We start from the raw sequence: 10,836 nt of genomic DNA on the forward strand, positions 1-10,836 counted from the left end.
ATCATTTACAAATAAGGAAAGTTTTTACCAAAAAATTAAAACCATTCTTTTAAACTACAAATAAGGAAAGAGATTAATCTCTTCTCTTAATCTTTTGTAGAAAGTTATAAAAGGAAATTTTTAATTTTTAAACTCTCTTTTAAAATCATGATATCCACATAAGAAATAATTTTAATAAAAATCCTTTTTAATATTCTAGTGGCCGACCACCTACATGACTCATCCACTTGGTCTTGGCCGGCCCTAGCTTGGGTTCCAAGCTAGCTTGGCCGGTCCCATTGGATGGGTAAGAAGGTGGGTATGCGGTGGGTATAAATCTCTATATACTAGAGGTTACGATAGGGACCGAGAGGAGGAATTGGTTTTAGTCTCCCGATGAAATTAAGCATCCCATGTTCGCCCCGAACACACAACTTAATTGGATGGGTAAGAAGGTGGGTATGCGGTGGGTATAAATCTCTATATACTAGAGGCTACGATAGGGACCGAGAGGAGGATTGGTTTTAGTCTCCCGATGAAATTAAGCATCCCGTGTTCGCCTCGAACACACAACTTAATTTCATCAATAATAATTCATTCCACTAAAGAACTATTATTGAACTACCGCACCAATCCCAAATTACATTTTGGGCTCCTTCTTATTATGAGTGTGTTAGTCTCCCTATGTTTAAGATAACAAATGTCCACTAATTAAGTAAGTTACTGACAACTCACTTAATTAATATCTAGCTCCAAAAGTAGTACCACTCAACTTCATCGTCATGTTGGACTAAGTCCACCTGCAGGGTTTAACATGACAATCCTTATGAGCTCCTCTTGGGGACATTCTCAACCTAGATCACTAGGACACAGTTTCCTTCTATAATCAACAACACACACTATAAGTGATATCATTTCCCAACTTATCAGGCTTATTGATTTATCGGATTAAATCTCACCCATTGATAAATTAAAGAAATAAATATCAAATATATGTGCTTGTTATTATATTAGGATTAAGAGCACACACTTCCATAATAACTAAGGTTTTTGTTCCTTCATAAAGTCAGTATAAAAGGAACGACCTCAAATGGTCATACTCAATACACTCTAAGTGTATTAGTGTAATTATATAGTTAAGATAAACTAATACCTAATTACACTACGACTTTCCAATGGTTTGTTCCTTTCCATCTTAGTCGTGAGCTACTGTTTATAATTTATAAGGAAACCGATAACATGATCTTCTGTGTGTGACACCACACACCATGTTATCTACAATATAAATTAATTGAACAACTACATTTATCATAAATGTAGACATTTGACCAATGTGATTCTTATTTCTAGATAAATGTTTATACCAAAAGCTAGACTTTTAGTATACACTCTAACAATCTCCCACTTATACTAAAAGACTAAGCTGCCATATCTGCTGCCATACATCTGATTCCCAACCCTTCAACATGTCCATCAAAAGCTCTTGCCTTAAGGACCTTAGTGAAAGGATTTATAGGTCATCACCTGATGCAATCTAGGCGGCAACAACTTCTCCTCGTTTATACGATTTCTCATATTGGGTGGTACTTGCGCTCTATTGTGTTTACTTTCCTTATAGACTTATGGTTTCTTCGAGTTTGCTACTGCACCAACATTATTACAATAAATTGTAATAATCTTTAGACAAACCAGAAATCATATCTAAGTCTATCTTGAGGTTATTGAGTCATTCAGCTTTTATGGCTACCTCAGAGGCTTGCCATATACTAAGCTTCTATGGTGGAGTCCAGAAAAACACCTATGCTTATCACTCTTCCATAGTTATGACTTTACCTCCTAAAGTAAACACAAAACCCCGAGGTTGACTTATTATTGTCCCTATCCGATTGGAAGTCAAAATCCATGTAACTCACAAGGACCAAATTAACTGCCTTGTAAGCTAGCATATAATCTCTAGTGCCTCTAAGGTACTTCAATATATACTTTACTGCAGTCCACTGTCCTTGTCCTGAGTTACTTTGATATCTGCTAACTATGCCCTTGGCAAAATAGATTTCTGATCTCGTGCATAGCATACATTAAGCTTCCGACAGCTGAAGCATAAAGAACTGCATTTATTTCCTTTATCTCCTTTGATGTCTACAGAGACATATCTTTAGATAAAGTTACTCCATGCTGAAAAGGTAAGAAACCTTTCTTGGAGTTTTGCATGCTTTAAAACGAGCAAGGATTTTTCCGATGTATGAAGCTTGGGATAAGTAAAATATTCTTTCCTTGGGATCCCTTATTACTTTGATCTCAAGAATATATACATTCTCCCAAGTCCTTTATATCGAATTGTATGGACAACCATACCCTTACTTCTGACAACATTTTGATATTGTTTCCAACTACCAAAAATGTTATCTACGTATAGTACAAGAAATACCACCACGCTTCCATCACACCTTTTGTATACACAAGACTTATCTGGTTACTAAATCCATAGATCTGGATTACTTTGATAAACCGGATGTTCCAAGACCTTGAAGCTTTGCCTCAGTCCATAGACTGATTGAGCTTGCACACAAGATGCTCTTAGCCCTTTGCAATGAACCCTTCTGGTTGCTTTATATGGATGCTTTCTTCAAGACTTCCATTAAGGAATGCTGTCTTGTTATCCACTTGCCAAATAGATAAAAAAAATCCGGATAGACTTAAGCATGGCTACCAGTGAAAAAGTTTCCTTTTTCATCAAGCCTTGCTTTGAAAGTTACTACCTTCCTGTCTATCCCTCTTTTCCTATTATAGACCTTTTTACACCTAACGACTTTTACACCATTTGGTGATTCTACAAGCTTCCAGATTTTATTAGAATACATATATTCTAATTCTGTTATTCATTACTCTTTGCCAAGATGCTGCATCTTTATCTTGGAGTACTTCATCATATGACCGGAGATCAGGTTCATGTCCTCTAGGGATCGAATCCAAAAACTCTCCCAAAACATGAACCTATTTAGGTTGCCTAACAACTCTCCCACTACGACAAGGCACTTTCTGCAATTGTGTATCATTTGTGATACGTGTTGCAGTTTTCTTGTGGTATCTCATCTTGTACAGTTGGTACTAGGTTAGACATGTCCTTTATTATTTCCTTAAGAACAAATTTACTTATGAGCACGTGGTTCATTATATAGTCCTTTTCTAAAAATCAGTCATTGATGCTAACAATGACCTTCTGATTTTTAAGACTATAATCCTACTTTTGTTTATCTAGGATAACTTACAAACAAGTGAACTCTTATCCAACTTATCATTGTCTCTCTTTAACATATGTGCTGGATTACCCGAATCCGAATATACTTCAAAATAGGTTTTCACCTATTCATCAATTCTATATGAGTAGAGAGTTCTAACTTGGAAGGTACTATGTGTTGGTTGCTACTCGGAAAGCCTAGAGGTTCCACTGTACAAAAATTTTGTACAAAGGTCTGAACCTTTTCCTAGCTACCATGTGTTCTTTTAAATTAAATTTTGGATCGCCTGCGGAACTTAACACGTTTGATCCAAAACTTAATATATTTGTTCTTTTAGGTTTTGACTTGGATCTCCTGCGGAACTTAACACGTTCGACCCAAGTCACCTTAAGTTATTAATTCCATTAAATATTAATTTCCATAATCGGTTCCCAGTACTGACGTGGTGAGGCACATGGCCTTCTTGGATATGGGAGCAACCACCACCGACTAGACAAAACCTTTTATAGAAAGCTAATATTTAATTTCCTAAAATAACTTTAGGTTAACCAAAAACAACAATCAAATCACAAGGAAAAGAAAAACAAAAGAACACTATATCGAAAACAAATTCGAAACTCTAGAATCGTATGCCTCTTGTATTTAGTATTATTTCCAAAAATAACTAGTATGATGCGGAAAGAAAAATTACTAGTTATACCTTTTAGAAAAACCTCTTGATCTTCTACCGTATTCCTCTTCTAACCTCGGACATTGTGTGGGCAACGATCTTCCGAGATGAGAACCACCAAGCACCTTCTTCTTCCTTGCAAGTTTCGGCCATCAAAACTTCTTCTAGGATGAAGAGGTTCGGCCACCACCACCATGCTCCAAGGGATGCTAGAAACAAAGCTTTCTTTCTCTCCTTCTTCTTCTTCTTCTCTAAACTTGATCCGGCCACCATATGAGTCTCTACAAGAAGGATGAGGTTCGGCCATCAAAGAGAAGAAAGGAGGAGAGGATGGCCGGCCACACCAAGGAAGAAAAAGAGAGAGGAAAAATAATAGAGTTGTTAGCCATGAAGGCACCTCTACCCTCTCTTTTATAATCCTTGGCCTTGGCAAATAAGGAAATTTGAATAAAAATTTCCTTAATTCTTTTGCCATTGATAAGGAAAATTTATTTAATTAAAAATAATTTGTTCTCATCAACAATGTGGCCGGCCACTTTAAACCAAGTAAAGGAAATTTAATTCAATCAAGAATTAAAACTTTCCTAATTTGTTTTCGGAAATTTTAAAAAATTTCTCTAATAATTTTTCCCTTCATGATGGTCAATAAAAAGGAAATTTTATAAATTAAAATATTTCTTTTAAACATGTGGATAAAAAGAAAGTTATCTTTAAAAATTAAAATCTCTTCCAATCTACAAATAAGGAAAGATATCTAATCTTTTCTTAATCTTTGTAGAAGCTTTATAAAAGAGATATTTAATTTTTAAACTCTCTTTTAAATTATGAACATGATTAAAAGGAAAGTTTTTACCAAAATTAAAATCAACCTTTTAATCTACAAATAAGGAAAGAAATTTAACTCTTCTCTTAATCTTTTGTAGAATCTTATGAAAGGAAAGATTTAAATTTTTAAACTCTCTTTTAAATCATGTTATCCACATAAGAAAAAATTTTAAAATTAAAATTCCTTTTTATTTTAATAGGGCCAGCTACCTAAGCTTGAGTTCAAGCTAGGGTCGGCCACATGAATTCACCCATGAACCAAGCCATGGCCGGCCCTAGCTTGGTCTCCAAGCTAGCTTGGCCAGCCCCTATAGGATGGGTAAGAAGGTGGGTATAGGTGGGTATAGTACTCTATAATTAAGAGGCTACGATAGGGACCGAGAGGAGGAATTGGTTTTGGTCTCTCGATAAAATTAAGCATCCCGTGTTCGCCCCGAACACACAACTTAATTTTATCAATAATAATTCATTCCACTAGAGAACTATTATTGAACTACCGCACCAATCCCAAATTACATTTTGGGCTCCTTCTTATTATGAGTGTGTTAGTCTCCCTATGTTTAAGATAACAAATGTCCACTAATTAAGTAAGTTACCGACAACTCACTTAATTAATATCTAGTTCCAAGAGTAGTACCACTCAACTTCATCGTCATGTCGGACTAAGTCCACCTGCAGGTTTAACATGACAATCCTTTTGAGCTCCTCTTGGGGACATTCTCAACCTAGTATCTCTAGGACACAGTTTCCTTCTATAATCAACAACACACACTATAAGTGATATCATTTCCCAACTTATCGGGCTTATTGATTCATCGAACTAAATCTCACCCATTGACAAATTAAAGAAATAAATATCAAATATATGTGCTTGTTATTATATTAGGATTAAGAGCACACACTTCCATAATAACTGAGGTCTTTGTTTCTTTATAAAGTCAGTATAAAAGAAACGACCTCTAATGGTCCTACTCAATACACTCTAAGTGTACTAGTGTAATTATATAGTTAAGATAAACTAATACCTAATTACACTACGACCTTCAAATGGTTTGTTCCTTTCCATCTTGGTCGTGAGCTACTGTTTATAATTTATAAGGTACTGATAACATGATCCTCTGTGTGTGACACCACACACCATGTTATCTACAATATAAATTAATTGAACAACTACATTTATCACAAATGTAGACATTTGACTAATGTGATTCTTATTTCTAGATAAATGTTTATACCAAAAGCTAGGCTTTTAGTATACATTCTAACACTATGTTCACTTTCGTTTTCAGAGTTTATCCTTAAAACAAATTTGGTAATTTTCTGAATAACTCATCATCTATCTAATTATTCCATAAGAGTCCTTTACCTTCTTTCTACTACACCATTCTGTTGAGGTGTACCAGATGCAGTTAGTTGGGATTGAAATCCAACTTCTGATAAGTGACTCCTAAAATCTCTCAAGAGGTACTTGCCACTACGATCTTCCATAGTGACTTTTTACTTTAACATTTCTCCGCATCAACCTTGTACTCTTTGAACTAATCAAAGTACTTAGTCTTGCGGTACATTAAGTAAATTTATCTGTATCTTGAATAGTTGTCTATAAAATAGACAAAATATTCAATACTACCTCTTATCTGGATAGTCATAGGATCACACAAATCAGAATGAACCGATTTCAACATATCTTTGACTCCATACCCCTTGGACTTAAAAGCTTCTTGGTTATTTTCCTTCCAAGTAAGACTCGCAGGTTGGAAAGATTTCCACTACCAATGAACCCAAAAGTTCATCAGCCACCAATGAATCCTACTCAAGTATAACCTAGCTTTAGATGCCAAAGATATAATTGGTTCATTTCCGAAGGTTGCTTTATCTTAAAATTAGAAGATGTGTTACTTATTTCCATTTGTTGCATCGTGGGAGTTATTGGATTATAAATTGTCAACCATCATACCAGAATAGATAACTTCCCTATTTTTCTTGATAACAACTTTGTTATCAAAATAGACACAATATCTATAATAGTTTAGAAACTGAAATCAGGTTCTAAACTTGGTACGTAAAGACAATTACTTAAAATCCATATTTTATTCTTATCAAAGGATAAACATCTCCCATCGCAACAACTACCACTTTTACAGAAGTGCCCATGTGGACGGTGATTTACCTTTCATTTAGTTGTCGGGTTTCCTGTAATGAATTGCTGACATGATTAATGGCATCTTGTATCTACACTCCAGGTTCTGGTAGATAACACCACTAGACATGTTTCAACTAATGAATTAAATACACCTAAATTGTTCTTAGTTCTTAGAACACAGTCTACCTTAATGTCCAAGTCCTATTTCCAATCATTACAATTGGGACTACTAAGTCTTTTCTATAGTATAACAACTAGGGAATTGACAAACATTTTAAATCCTAAGAATCACAAAAATATTTGGTCAAGATCAATTCCTTAAAATCCCCATGAATTTTATATGCCACGATAGTGTGGACGTATACAAAATCAAAGAGGAGATTTTATCCATTAATTTTATTATCTCGTCAACTTTACTTTATGACGAATAAAATTTAGTTAATCTGTCTTTGATTAAATATTTGGTCAAAAACTTTTGAATTTAAAAAAAAATATTGATTCCTCAAACAATATTATTTAAATTCACTAACACCTCAAACACCGTGAATTTTGCATGCCACGTTAGTGTGAACGTATACAAATTCAACATTTGTAAAAGGAGGGTTTTAACCCATTAATTTTATTATCTTGTCAACCTAACTTTTTGAAAAATAAAATTAATAGTTGGTATCATTTGGTCACACAAATAATAGCAGTGACTCCGATGGGGAGGATACTATTAGATGTGTCTAAGTGTATACCATTACTTGACACTAAGTCCATTAATAAGATTATGCCCCTTCCGTTGGGGAAGATCACACGCTCTTAATTAACTTCCTATAGTCATCCAAAAATGGAAGTCTGTTCTAGTGATCCACAAACAAGCTCATCCGTTATGGAGGAAGGCACTCAGAGCCAACGCGCAAGCTTGTTTGCATCACTTACAAACCAGTAATGGAGACCATGGAATTTACTTAAAAATCTCTCTCCCACTTAGTTATTTATAAATGAGGAATTTTAACTATGCTAGCCTACTAACATGCACACACAGCACAATATAAAAGCAATAAATAGAAAATCTAATTTTCAACTATTATGGCTTTTATCTCTTGTTGTCCTCCGTGTGTTGTCATCCCAAGCTGCTGCCATATTTAGCCACTGCCACCGGGTCTAGCTCCTTAGATGGGTCTAGCTGCATCCATCTTGCTCCTAGTTCCGCTGCGCCTCTAGTCCTTAGAAGGTTCCACGCTTTGCAAGATTCGATCCGCGACATAAATAAAATTTTACATTTTGATCCTATATTCCTCGAAGGAATGTACATGTAAACTAGATCGAACATAAAATAAAATTTACATCCATCGATCCTATATTCCATAAAAGGAATGTACATGTAACTAGATCAAAAAATAAAATCCTAATAAAACTAAATACAGCTCCTGCTGTATTTTATAATACAATCATGCACACACAATAAAATGCCCTTGACATGTCCAAGGGTCCAATCACACACATAATAACTATAAGCCATAATAGTTGGATCCTGCATCCACAAAGTTAGCACATCCTACTATTATCCTGCCTAAATTATGTATGACATGTGCATAATTAAACTAATACCAAATACACAGAGGCAAAACCCTAGCTCTGATACCAATTGTTGGTTGCTACTCGGAAAACCTAGAGGTTCCACTGTACAAAAATTTTGTACAAAGGTCTGAACCTTTTCCTAGCTACCATGTGTTGATCGCCTGCGGAACTTAACACGTTTGATCCAAAACTTAATCTATTTGTTCTTTTAGGTTTAGACTTGGATCTCCTGCGGAACTTAACACGTTCGACCCAAATCACCTTAAATTATTAATTCAATTAAATATTAATTTCCATAATTGGTTCCCAGTACTGACGTGACGAGGCACATGGCCTTCTTGGATATGGGAGCAACCACCACCGACTAGACAAAACCTTTTATGGAAAGCTAATATTTAATTTCCTAAAATAACTTTAGGTTAACCGAAAAGAACAATCAAATCACAAGGAAAAGAAAAACAAAAGAACACTATATCGAAAACAAATTTGAAACACTAGAATCGTATGCCTCTTGTATTTAGTATTATTTCCAAAAATAACTAGTATGATGCGGAAAAAAAATACTAGTTATACCTTTTAGAAAAACCTCTTGATCTTCTACCGTATTGCTCTTCTAACCTCGGACGTTGTGTGGGCAACGATCTTCCGAGATGAGAATCACCAAGCACCTTCTTCTTCCTTGCAAGTTTCGTCCATCAAAACTTCTTCTCGGATGAAGAGGTTTGGCCACCACCACCATGCTCCAAGGGATGCTAGAAAAGAGGCATCTTTTCTCTCCTTCTTCTCCTTCTTAGATCCGGCCACCAAAGCTATCTCCACCATGAGAAAGTTTTCGGCCACACAAAGGAGAGGAGAGAAAAGAAAGGGTCGGCCACACCCAAAAAAGAAAAGAGGGAGAAAAATAATAGAGACGTTCACCATGAAGCCTCCTCTACCTCCTCTTTTATAATCCTTGGTCTTGGCAAATAAGGAAAATTTAATAAAAACTTCCTTAATTCTTTTGCCATTGAAAAGGAAAATTTATTTAATTAAAAATAATTTTCTTTTCATCATGTTAATGGCCGACCACCTTAATCCCTTTAATCAAGGAAATTTTAATTCACATAAGAATTAAAACTTCCTAATTTGCTTCCGGAAATTTATAAAAATTTCTCAAATAATTTTTTCCCTTCATGGTGGTTAATAAAAAGGAAATTTTATAAATTAAAATATTTCTTTTAAACATGTGGATAAAAAGAAAGTTATCTCTAAAAAATTAAAATCTCTTTTAATCTACAAATAAGGAAAGATATCAAATCTTTTCTTAATCTTTTGTAGAAACTTATAAAAGAGAATATTTAATTTTAAACTTTCTTTTAAATCATGAACATGATTAAAAATGAAATTTTTCTTAAAATTTAAAATCCTCCTTTAATCAACAAATAAGGAAAGATTTCAAATTTTAAACTCTCTTTTAAACATGTAGATCATTTACAAATAAGGAAAGTTTTTACCAAAAAATTAAAACCATCTTTTTAAACTACAAATAAGGAAAGAGATTAATCTCTTCTCTTAATCTTTTGTAGAAAGTTATAAAAGGAAATTTTTAATTTTTAAACTCTCTTCTAAAATCATGATATCCACATAAGAAATAATTTTAATAAAAATCCTTTTTAATATTCTAGTGGCCGGCCACCTAAGCTTGGGACCCAAGCTTTGGCCGGCCACCTACATGACTCATCCACTTGGTCTTGGCCGGCCCTAGCTTGGGTTCCAAGCTAGCTTGGCCGGCCCCATTGGATGGGTAAGAAGGTGGGTATGCGGTGTGTATAAATCTCTATATACTAGAGGCTACGATAGGGACCGAGAGGAGGAATTGGTTTTGGTCTCCCGATGAAATTAAGCATCCCGTGTTCACCCCGAACACACAACTTAATTTCATCAATAATAATTCATTCCACTAAAGAACTATTAATGAACTACCGCACCAATCCCAAATTACATTTTGAGCTCCTTCTTATTATGAGTGTGTTAGTCTCCCTGTGTTTAAGATAACAAATGTCCACTAATTAAGTAAGTTACTGACAACTCACTTAATTAATATCTAACTCCAAAAGTAGTACCACTCAACTTCATCGTCATGTTGGACTAAGTCCACCTGCAGGGTTTAACATGACAATCCTTATGAGCTCCTCTTGGGGACATTCTCAACCTAGATCACTAGGACACAGTTTCCTTCTATAATCAACAACACACACTATAAGTGATATCATTTCCCAACTTATCGGGCTTATTGATTTATCGGACTAAATCTCACCCATTGATAAATTAAAGAAATAAATATCAAATATATGTGCTTGTTATTATATTAGGATTAAGAGCAAACACTTCCATAATAACTAAGGTTTTTGTTCCTTCATAAAGTCAGTATAAAA

The sequence above is a fragment of the Zingiber officinale genome, chromosome 4A (assembly GCF_018446385.1).
Source record: "Zingiber officinale cultivar Zhangliang chromosome 4A, Zo_v1.1, whole genome shotgun sequence".
In the NCBI taxonomy this organism is placed as follows: domain Eukaryota; kingdom Viridiplantae; phylum Streptophyta; class Magnoliopsida; order Zingiberales; family Zingiberaceae; genus Zingiber; species Zingiber officinale.